Source organism: Podarcis tiliguerta (genome assembly GCF_965153285.1).
Source record: "Podarcis tiliguerta genome assembly, chromosome: 3".
NCBI lineage: Eukaryota > Metazoa > Chordata > Lepidosauria > Squamata > Lacertidae > Podarcis > Podarcis tiliguerta.
Window position 1 is genome coordinate 98,111,374 of NC_139536.1, and position 12,655 is coordinate 98,124,028.

General features: G+C 40.7%; 1 protein-coding gene across 2 annotated transcripts in view; it reads right to left on the minus strand.

Moving 5' to 3' along the window:
* KLHL29 (kelch like family member 29) overlaps positions 1–12,655 on the minus strand; it is a 414,714-nt gene that overhangs the window by 209,672 nt on the left and 192,387 nt on the right. The gene's annotated exons all lie outside the window — the stretch shown is intronic.

Below are 12,655 nucleotides of genomic sequence, written 5' to 3' on the forward strand. Positions count from 1 at the left end.
ACAGAGACATCTCACGCCATGGCCAGAGCTATATTATCCCTAATGCCGTTAACATTTAAGATTAGAGTTAGTTACGTTAAACGACAATTCCAATTTAAGCGGGCAAACTAAAATATCTTGCGTGTTAATTCCAAAATATTAAACCAATTAAAAGGTAAAGCCCAATTTCCCCAAATAACCTAGGAAGTGTATAATCACTGAAATAGTGATTATAAACAATCAACAAGTGACACAATGGTCGGGAAAGGGAAATCTTAGGAAACAGTGGCCTGGTTTGCATGTAACATCAAACCAAAATTAAAAATAATAATGCTTAATGTGAAGGTTCAGCATGCTAGTGAATACTACTGAAAAATTCTCACTTTTCATCCTGCCATGCCACCAGCCCATAAATCAGAGTCTGACTTGCTGTAATGACCAAACCTAGGTTCAGGTTTTGTTTCCCTCAATCACAGCACACGTGCGCACACACACAAAATAAGCTAAAAAAACACACACACCAATATTTGCATACCACTCGTGGTTTGTTTGCAGAGAAAAGAATCACAAAGAAGACTTTGGCTTATTTCTGAGTAGCAGAACAGGAGTGGAGCAAGAACCTTTCGTGTTCAACATTAAAACACAGTTTAACTACAGTGGTATCTCGGGTTAAGTACTCAATTCGTTCCGGAGGTCCGTTCTTAACTTCAAACTGTTCTTAACCTGAAGCACCACTTTAGCTAATGGGGCCTCCCGCTGCCACCGTGCTGCCAGAGCACAATTTCTGTTCTCATCCTGAAACAAAGTTCTTAACCTAAGGTACTATTTCTGGGTTAGCAGAGTCTGTAACCTGAAGCGTATGTAACCCGAGGTACCACCAGTCCAATGAGTCTAGCGCAAGAACGTTTGGTCACTGCTTGCACCATTTATTTTAAAATGCAAGAAACAAGACTGTATAAGTAGCACAGCAATGGCAGTTTTTTCAGTCCTGTTACTGGATCAAATTGTTGTTCATCAATAATCTTTGCTTCTTTTTTTTTTTTGCTTTATTGACTACATTTATATACCACCTTTTCCTCCAAGGAGATCAAGGTGGTGTACGTGGTTCTCCCCTCCCCATTTTATCCTCACAACAACCCTGTGAGGTAGACTAGACTGAGAAACAGCGACTGGACCAAGGTGAACCTGTGAGCTTCCTGGGAGAGTGTGGATTTATCAATTTATATTACACTTTTCTAGGATGTAAAAACAAACATACAAATTAAATTCTACTGACTAGATTTTCTCCTCATCATTTGTACAAAATTATTACAACTAATAATAATAGTTTATTTTAAAAAGGAAACCAGGTCTGCTAAAATGTAGGTTTAATTACTGGCTTCAGCAACTCAGTCATAGTTTGCAGGTAATGTGAACAGAGAACCTTGAATGAAAGTTAATACAATGTCCTGCTCCATCCTTGTTTGAGCCCTAACAGGTGAGTAACAACACACAGTGTGCACTGGAGAAAACATTACATCATGTACCAACCCTAGTAGAAGCTGTCTAGGCTCCACAGAGGAACAATGCAGCTGTAGCAAAATTGGTTCTACCTACAAGGATCCAAATTGTAGCCTAAAGGTGCCATCATGAAACATGATGTAAGCGATTATGGAATACACAGTATACAAAGCAGAAGTGAGGCGATGGGCTGAAATGTCTCCCAAATGCCTTTCGAATTATTCCGAGAGGGCAATTTGGCCAAATGTAGTATGAGAATATTTTTAGTTCAATAAAACTGCTACCTTTGCTGGGATTAATTCAGACAGATGTTTCAGCAATTATGAATCACTTAACTAATTATCCCAAATACCTTTCTGGCCATCACTGACTGGGATGATAAACACCTCAAGCCAAATTGCACAGAGCAAGGCACACTGAAATTGTATATATATATATATAAACCTGGCTTTGGGGAAAGACATGCTAGTATTTAGGATCTGACAATTACTTTAATCAGTATTATAATGATTCTGCTGAAGTATATATAAATTTTTGTTGCTGACATTACATTATTAGATAATTAAGGTAATTTAAGTAATTACTTGCTAAAAAGACTAATTTTCCTCATCATCATAAAAGGTCTCAGAGCACAGTAATAGAAAGGAATTAAGACTCCAATATGGCAATTTTGGAAGAATTAAAATCTCTGAAATGGAAGCTGAAGGATGCTATTAAAGGAACGAGAAAGCTATTCCTTGGTTAAATAGAAAGGAATTCCCTGTGTCATGATACATACTTTGTACCATTTCATATTATGAACAAATATTTATTTTAGTAAAGCATTTAAAAAGTTCTCCACTTGTACACTCATATATAATCAGCTAAAAATAAGATAAAAATTCTCTTTGAAGAAAAATAAATGACAAAAGGTCATTCAACATAACTTGAGCAGTAAGCTATATGTGATTTTTAAAAAGAACCTCTAAATCTACGAGGGATGGATAATGGTCTCAATAAACCCAAAGAGCTAATGCAACATGACAGCCATCTTGAAATTAGAAGTTCATTAAAGCAACAAATCACCATATTTTCCCCATTTGATTTGTGACCATTTTTGTATAAATGCTCCTAACTGTTTGGATAAACAAATGTTTACATCATCAATATGCAAAGCAGAGCAGAAAATATAGACTCTGTGATTAACATGCTATATAATCTGAGTCTTAAAAGAAAGGCCTATTACACATTTTTAAATAAATATAGTGGGGTCACAACAAGTAAAGTTTTATTTTAAATCAAATGTAAAGGAGATAAACAACCATACAACTTTATTACTACAGAAACAAGTAATCCTATCAAAACAACCTAAACTGATACACCTGCTACAACCTTAATAAAAAGTGATCTGTGTCACCAAAGGCCATGCAACTCTCAGATTAGAAGATGAGTAGATTCACAGGCCCACACTATAAACCTTGGGAAGACAAACTGTTGTTGTTGTTGTTTAGTCGTGTCCGACTCTTCGTGACCCCATGGACCAGAGCACGCCAGGCACTTCTGTCTTCCACTGCCTCCCGCAGTTTGGTCAGACTCATGTTTGTAGCTTCGAAGACACTATCCAACCATCTCGTCCTCTGTCGTCCCCTTCTCTTGTGCCCTCCATCTTTCTCAACATCAGGGTCTTTTCCAGGGAGTCTTCTCTTCATGGCCAAAGTATTGGAGCCTCAGCTTCACGATCTGTCCTTCCAGTGAGCACTCAGGGCTGATTTCCTTCAGAATGGAGAGGTTTGATCTTCTTGCAGTCCATGGGACTCTCAAGAGTCTCCTCCAGCACCATAATTCAAAAACGTCAATTCTTCGGCGATCAGCCTTCTTTATGGTCCAGCTCTCACTTCCATACATCACTACTGGGAAAACCATAGCTTTTACTATACGGACCTTTGTTGGCAAGGTGATGTCTCTACTTTTTAAGATGCTGTCTAGGTTGGTCATTGCTTTCCTCCCAAGAAGCAGGTGTCTCTTAATTTCGTGGCTGCTGTCACCATCTGCATTGATCATGGAGCCCAAGAAAGTAAAATCTCTCACTGCCTCCATTTCTTCTCCTTCTATTTGCCAGGAGGTGAAGGGACCAGTGGCCATGATCTTCGTTTTTTTGATGTTGAGCTTCAGACCATAATTTGCGCTCTCCTCTTTCACCCTCAATAAAAGGTTCTTTAATTCCTCCTCACTTTCTGCCATCAAGGTTGTGTCATCTGCATATCTGAGGTTGTTGTTATTTCTTCCAGCAATCTTAATTCCGGCTAGGGAGGAAGACAAACTAGCCCCTATCAATACCTCAGTTTCATCTGCAATGAGCTTCAGTTTACTCTCCCTCATACAGTCCACTACTCAGGGCTGGCTCAAGATATTTTGGCACCTGGAGCAGACCCTCAAATGGTGCCTCCCCTCCACGTCAGGGAAGAAGAGGTGAGGCAAAATCTACATCCTGAACAAGGGGGGAAGAAAGAGAGACTACTGTCCTTGTGAATCCTGCTGCCTGAGGCAGTTTGCTCACCTTGCCTCCTGGGTGGGCTGGTCCTGCCATTGACACATCTAGGCACTGACAACACTGCTACTGCCTCACCTGGGTCTAACAAAGAGGAGAAGCGGAATCAGGTACCATCCATTTATTGATGGCACCTCATTCCAAATCACTGCACTCAAGGATTTAGTGTAGCAGTTGAAGAAAATACTTTTATTTTCCACATGGTTCTATATTCCACAGTTGTATGTCCTATGTTTTCATCTGGGATCTACAATATGAACTTTCAGTCTACAGAAAAACACACAAATACGTCATCTATATCTGGAACCAGTAGTTGATCAGTTAAGTTTCTGACAGATCCTTGTTGAATTCAGGAGGATGCAATATGAAGATCTAATGCAGATGTAACCAGGATTCCTGGTTTAATATGCATGCATATTACTGAAGTTACCATAGTTAATGCCTATACAGATGAAACATCCAGCACGATTTTATATGAATCTGAGTATGAAAGGATCAAGGCTTGTGGAATGGGTCAGAGAGGGGATTCTGCAATCCTTCCATTTGATTAAGGGATGCCTGGTGTTATGTCTGCACTAGCCCACAGAGCTTTACAGAATTTGTAATTTTATTTTATTCTGGAAGACCAAGTGTGTATCATGTTCACAAATGTCTGGACCCAGATACAGCACATCTATTTGAATTCATCCTTAAGAATTCTAAAATAAAACATTTGCAGAAAGAGAATATTCCCTTTCCCATGCAGTCTTCAAAGGAGCACTTGAAAGTATATCTAAGAGCCCAGACAGAGTTATAAATACTCTTCTGGCATCAATATATAATGCATACAACAAATGAATTGACTGTTCCCGCTTAGAGTGCTCTGACCTTGATCGTATGAAGGATACAAAACGTAAACTAAAATTGTGCCAAAGTGTTTTGAAAAGCCAAGCACACAACCCTACACTTTGTACAGTCATGCCTTAAATAACACTGGAGAGGAACGGAACCAATACACTCCTTCCTCTGAAGCCAAACAAGAAAGTATCATACATAAAATGAAAAATTGCCAGCTTACGAGGGAAATGTCATGTGCATGACGTCAAGACGTTGAGAGGAGCTGGGGGCGGAGCCTAATGCGGCGGCCGCACAGCTTCAGTGGCCAATGGCTCCTCCTCCACCTCCTCCTGGCACTGCCCCAGGTGGGAGGCGGATTCAACCCTTCTTTCCATCTGCGGCAGAAGGAGGAGAAGGCGCCTCTGCCCTTTTTGGATACTGGAGGGGCCCAGCCCATCTTCCAAAACATAGAGGGGCCAAAAGAGCTGCTGCCCTTGCTAGGAGGTCATGAGTAACAGTGTAGTATAATCATGCTTTTTGCCCCAAATCATCCTTTGGTTCTTAGGCTATAATGACTCTAGACCAGGCATAGGCAAACTCTGGCCCTCCAGATATTTGGGACTACAATTCGCATCATCCATGACTACTGGTCCTGTTAGCTAGGGATGATGGGAGTTGTAGTCCCAAACATCTGGAGGGCGGGAGTTTGCCTATGCCTGGTCTAGATCCATGGTTCCCAACGTGGGGCACACGCCCCACGGGGGGGATAATTTGATTTTTAATGCAAGCAATTCGAGAATGAGTTACTGTGGTACCTCAGGTTAAGTACTTAATTCATTCCGGAGGTCCGTACTTAACCTGAAACTGTTCTTAACCTGAAGCACCACTTTAGCTAATGGGGCCTCCTGCTGCCGCTGTGCTGCCAGAGCACAATTTCTGTTCTCATCCTGAAGCAAAGTTCTTAACCGGAAGCACTATTTCTGGGTTAGCAGAGTCTGTAACCTGAAGCGTATGTAACCTGAAGTGTATGTAACCTGAGGTACCACTGTATTAACAATTTATGGCCTTTCAGGCTTCCTCCACGTGAATAGGAGTTCACTTTTTGAATAATAAGAATTATATGTCACATGGGGTGGTATCAGGATTTTAGAGATGTTTGGGTGGGACATGGCCAAAAAAAGGTTGGGAACCATTGCTCTAGATGAGCCAAAGGAGGCTTGCAATCTGTTCCTTATTTCACACAGAGCAGTTCCTAATACAAGATGCTATCCTGTATGCTTACATGCAAGTATATCCTCTCATGCTGAACAAACTGAGACATCCTTTCAAGTAAGCATGTAAATAATTGCATTGCGTGCCAAACTAAGTTGACTACAAAATAGGGAGCTATTCTTTGAAATAAGTAACAGGTGTCAACCCTGAAATCTATTGCTCACAAGTTCGCCAAAGGATCGAGAGTGGATGTGTGATGAACTCAAAGACAGTTTCTCAGGTATGCATACATTACAGACAGGAACCACATCAAGGACAAATTTCTTCATTTCTGGAATTTATATCCTGCCCTTCTATATAATTATGAAGGCACCTAACTTATCATATACACAATAATATGCTTTTATGTTAGAAAAAGGTTACATACAACTGAAATCATAGCCGCCACCAACAAAGAGAAGTAGCAGCAGCAGCACAATCCCAAACAATTGTTTAAATGACAAAAGGGGAATAAAACAGTGAAATCCTGTGAGTACTTTTAAAACATTTACCAGAAAGAGGATACAAAAAATTGAAGCCGGCACTTGTCCTACTACCAATGAACTAATAAACTAAGTCATTGCTGTGGGTTAAATATTGGTTTATGAACCTATTTTATTGGGATACTGAAACATAGTTATAACAGGGTTTTTTATTAACAAGTGTAAAACAGCAAGCGTAAGCCACCTATGGTAAGCCCAAGATTTAATTTGAATGCACAGTACTTAATTTTTATTACTTCTTTAGTCTTTAAACAAATCAGTTAGTTAGAAGAATTAGTTAAAGTTCTGTCCTAAAACATTATGTGGAAGTTGGTCCCGTTGATTTCAATGAAATTCTCATATACATGTATTTAGGTTCCTAGCCTTATGCCTTATTACCACAACTACTTAATCCTAGGACAGGGGTCAGCAAACTTTTTCAGCAGGAGGCCGGTCCACTGTCCCTCAGACCTTGTGGGGGGTCAGACTATATTTTGAAGAAAAAAAATATGAACAAATTCCTATGCCCCACAAATAACCCAGAGATGCATTTTAAATAAAAGCACATGTTCTACTCATGTAAAAACACCAGGCAGGCCTCACAAATAACCCAGAGATGCATTTTAAATAAAAGGACACATTCCACTCATGTAAACCATCTCATGGTCTACTCAAGTAGACCATCCGCGGACCGGATTTAGAAGGTGATTGGGCCGGATCTGGCCCCCGAGCCTTAGTTTGCCTATCCATGCCCTAGGACAACATTCCCGTTATTCGTTTTGTTCACTTCAGTTAATACATTCAGCTTACTTGGGCCTATAAACCCTTGAACATATAAATTAAACAAAGCGAATCAAATGAATATTGTTCACCCATTTCTCCTTCTATCCCAAGATACGGAATCAAAGAATTATAGAGCTGGAAGGGAAACTGAGGATCATCTAGTCCAACCCCCTGCAATGCAGGAATATTCAGTTGTCCCATAAAGGGACTGAACCTGCAACACTGGCATTTCAGCACCACACTTTAATCAATTGAGCTATCCAGGCTAACATGTTCACCTGAACAACAAGAATATTAGTTCTGGTTGACAGGGGTACCTGGAGGGGGGAATTCCTTGCTCACTTTCACCTCCAAGTGGTATGTGAGCAAGGAGATATGGCAGAAAGCCCTTCACATTTCTACTTCTTGCAACAGACATTTCAGCTTCAGGTGCACCAACCACCTTTGAAAATCAACTTATGTTTCTCCACTCAACAAGTCCCAAGATGCTATTTTATCATTTATGAAAATGGAGTCCAACAGGCAATCACTAGATTCCACCATTTTGAAAAAGTGAATTTCGAACTTTCACAAACCACTTCCTAACAAACAAGCCCAAGGAGGTTTAGCTAACTTCTTGCCAATGGAAAAAAAGCCTCGCCTTTTCTTAATATGTTTCTGGGGTAATTAGAAATGAACCTTTTTAATAAACTAGTGCATTAGCTTCCTTAGGGGAATATGAAGCCTGTTCTTTGTTAGGAACATTCAAAAGCTACCATTCTAAATAGAAGCTTTTCATAAGGAGCTACTACATATTTTATTACTGTTTTCTTTAGATGTGTTTCTGGTAGAACACTGAGAGCATTGATCAATTCAGGTGCTCTGACTTCAACGCATCTCCTTCCCCTTTATAAAGGGTCTATAAATCGTTAACAATTCATCCCATTTATTCAATCTAACAATTGAGTCTTTATGTGAGAAATTTCCAGGTCCCTGGATAGACTGTCTGATCTGGACAATGCTCTTGGCACCTGACTACCAATCTCTTCAATGGGAGAAATCATAAAGGGAACACACACACAAAAAAGGGATAATAGACTTTCAACAGCAAACACCAAAAGCAGAGAAATGAATTGGTCTACCTGGAAGTGAACAAAAGGATATGACTATGTGGTGCAGTAACCCTCTTGTCTGGTTCATGTCTCTAGGGCAGGCACCCCCAAACTTGGTCCTCCAGATGTTTTGGGACCACAATTCCCATCATCCCTGACCACTGGTCCTGTTAGCTAGGGATGATGGGAGCTGTAGTCCCAAAACATCTGGAGGGCTGAGTTTGGGTATGCCTGCTCTAGGGCTTGGGGAGCTGTGGGCTTCCAGATACTGCTGGATGACAAGTCCCATCATCCCTGGCCACTAACCATGCTGGGTAGGGCTGATGGGAGTTGGAGTCCAACAAGGTTTGCAGGGCACCATGTTGACAATCCCTGCTCTAGGGCAATGCATTAAATTGCATTAAATTACGTTGCACCACTACTTCTGTACGCCTATCTGGCAGTAGTTAACTAAACAATCATTGTGGTTGGCCAAAACAAGGCAAGGAGGCTAGGGTACTGCAAGGCGCACCAGAAACGTTAAGTATAAAGCTTGAAAATTTCAGTGCCAATGATTAGAGGTACAAATTTGGAAGACATGTTGTGGCATTTACCTTCCTAGGTGTGTGACATCATACTGGGTTCATAAGGAAAGGGTTAACTACCGTAATTGTAAAATGACTAACCAATGGGAGGAATTAGAGTTAGGGTGTTTGAGAAGTAAGTCTGGAGTTAGAGAAGAGACAGAGAGGATAAGTCTGTGGGTTGGGCTAGTCTGATGTGAGAGAATGCGATAATTTTTAAGAGGAGTCAGTCAAATAGTTGAGATAATCAGTCAGAAGGTATTAGGAAAGTATAGGCCAGTAAAGAAACTAAAGTGAAGAAACTGACAGGAATATTATCTGAGAAACCATAAACTTGTTAATGCTTATAAAATAAACTTGTTTATTTGGTTCAATTTAAACAATTGTCTGGACTCAAGTGTTTTACCCGAGAGCAACGGGTTGGTGGCAGCGGGGAAGCGAGCACAGCGGTGGCACAGGGATCAATAGACCGTCAAACGTCCAAGGACCCTGTGTGATCGCCACACATGTATTCTGGAGTTCCTGCCACTGGTGAGAAACAGTGCCACCACTGCTCTCCCTGGATTTCCAGTGAAGAAGCAAAAGGTAAAGGAAGTGCTGCTAAAAACTTGATTCCCCTTCCTCTGTTCCCAGCCATTTTTTTTCATAACACTGCAACTATGATCCAGAAAAGAACTGTGGTGACGAGTATGCTGTGGAAAAGCTAAGCACACAACAGTCCTGGCTTTTCAGCTGCAAACTGGGAGGGGAGAAATGGGAGTGCTGAGATAAGTTTTGGCAGCTGGGGGGTTGATGGATGAAAGGTTAATTTTTTGCATGCAACAGCTTTCAAAAAATATACTAAGAATACTCTAATCAGTCACTGAATACAACAAGCCCAGACAACTTGGGAGTGGGGAGACTTGGAAAACTGGCCAACTGAAATTCCAATGGCTGTAGTTATTCTACTGCAACTGCTGTTCTGGCACCAAGTGTTGTGAAAAGGAGATGCACGGTGGCAAAAAGATTAGCAAAATGTCCACCCATTCAGTTCTATGTCCCCTATCAGTTTGTGCGCTTGTAAGAATGAATTTCCAGTCTACAAAACCAGTCAAGGAAAAGGAAATTCTCAGGCTCAAACCATAAAATATGTAGCAGGTAACATACAGAAAGGATAATTTGTTGGAATGTCTCTAAGGTCACGTAATATATGACGGAGACTCTGTCTAGAGAAAAAGGATGCATGTTTGAGCTGTGCAGTCTACCCGATGCATTTATTCTGCCACAAATACTCAGAACTGGAAGTACAAAGTTTTGCACTTTCTGTAAGGGGTTGTATTTTGTTATTTTCCATTACATATGTTCCAGCTCCAAACAAACTAACAGATGGGATTAAGGCCACCTCTTCAAGTCTGCCAAGATGTTTATTGTGTTAGGACAGAGCTGGGCACATCACCTGTTGACACATTGTATTACGTAGCCATTTGTCAAGGCATCTGACAATAAGAATTTCTGGAGTAGCATGATCTTCGGAGCAAGGGGTGATTAAGGCTGGCAAAAGAAACTGGAGTGAGTGGAAGGGAAGGACTGCTCTTTGTTCTCAGCCCTCTGAGGAGTGATCTGCTTTGAAAACTGCAGCTTGTTTGTGTTTAACTGATGTTGATTTTGCTTGCTAAGTTTGCTTTGCTTTACTCTGTGTTTTGTTTTTAGGCTACTTAATTTTGTGTCGTCCATTTTGTGTAAGCTGCCGGATGGACTTTTGCAGAAAGCTGAGGTATAAATTTATAAACAAACATGTCTCCCAAGATGGATGGAGAAGGAGAAAAGGGAATAGGTGAGGGGTTAAGTTACTCCAGTGCACCCAACTGTTTAATTATTGGTTTGGATCCAGCTTTAGTCATGATGACAGTGGAACCATAGGAATCAGTGAGTCTAATGTAAGCATGATTTAAGTCTGTATCAGTTCATTGTTTCTGGCCTATTGGGTAAAGATGAAGCTACATTAGGCAAACGGTTTACAGCGAGGAAAAGAGCTGACAGAATGTGACAGACCACGGCCCAGTTCACATGTAACGCTAAACCAAACCATGAACTAGTGCAAATGTGTGGGCTCCTGGTGAGAAGATTGTGACTTCTTGGTTTCTCCTCTGGTTCTTCTGCTACCATGATGCCGTTACCTAAGCCTTGGTTGGCTTAGTTACAGCCAGACCTGAATTCACTTTTGCAGGGCATATACCTATGCTTTTATTACACAGTATTCATCTTTGCTATACAGGCGACTCACAACTTCTGTGCATTTAACCTGTGCAAATTCAGCTTTACACGCTTGCCTAAAAAATAATAATGGGGACAGGCGTCCGGGGGGGGGGGCATTGGCAATCCCGCTTGTTATTGCACTCACACTGAGACAGGGTTTGGTGGTGCAGGAAGAGTGTGTTTTGAATAAAACACAATTATTGCTCAGGAACTCTTATTGTACAATCTTCTACAGGCATAAGCTAGGCTCTAGTATCTCTTTTATAAACCTCTTCTCCCTTGTATCCTCAGCTTCATTTTTAGGGTTTGTTTTTTTTAAAAAAGTCTGAGTCTGTCTAAGATGGCATGACATAAAAACCTGACAAGAAAGAATGAAAGAAAAAAAACATTTTCTAAAGCAATCTCTCTGGAGAATCGGGTCAAAGCCCTCCCATTGGCTTTTAGCAAGCGGAAGACTTGAAAGAAAGCTTTGTTTTAGAAATTTAGAGACTGTACACAATATTGATAATTGTTTTCTTCTGTTGTTGCTGTTGCATTGATTTTAATCCAAGATCTGCAGTGCATCAAAGAGAGGTTTGTACAAGTTCCTTTAAAGGAAAGTTTTGATCTTTTTTGGGTTTTTTAAGTCTCAGAAACTGCCTGGAGGAGTAGCATCCACAAGAAGAGCCAACAATCGTGGAGTATAAAACAGAAAGACGTAGAATGTCGGAAGACGACTAAAGAACTTTCCTCTCCGGTACACTGAGATAGTCAAAGTGGGATAAAGGGGAATTAGCAAAACATTCCACAAGCATGTGGGCCTTAAAGGGGGAAAAATCCTAAAAACTAAAAGAAGAACCTTGCATTGTTTCTGAAATGTTGATGTTTCATATGGTACTAAACAACATAAAGTTCACAAAATCAATAGTGCCAATAGAAAAAGTCTCTGAGCTCTAAGCAAAATGCAGCAGCGACTTCAGCACGGTATTTACAAGACCTTGTGCATCATCACCGCTTGGATGGTGAAAAGCAAGTCAACTACTGTAGAATTTTAAAACAAAAAAGTGACATTTGCAAGGAAACGGAATAAATCTAGCAGGTACTCGGGCTTTTCTCCAGCACTAATCAGAACACAAGGGATCCTTGTGAGTAGTTAGAGGGTTCTTAACTCCCCAAAGTTGAGCTTTAGAATTATTGCTCTAAACAAAAGAGGCAGCATTTAAGAAAGTGTGCATGGTTGTCAGGTACGAGTCCAATTCTAGTTTTCCTCCAGTATATGTCTCTTGACAGGGATAGGAGGCAGAATGCTAATCCCACTCCTCCTATCTCCTTGGCAATGCACGAAAAGAAGCAGTATTCCTTATTTCAACTGCTGCCTATCAATGAGGCCTTCTGCACTGGCAGGTGATCTACTTCAATACAATCAGTGTCTTAAGCATGTTTCCATGA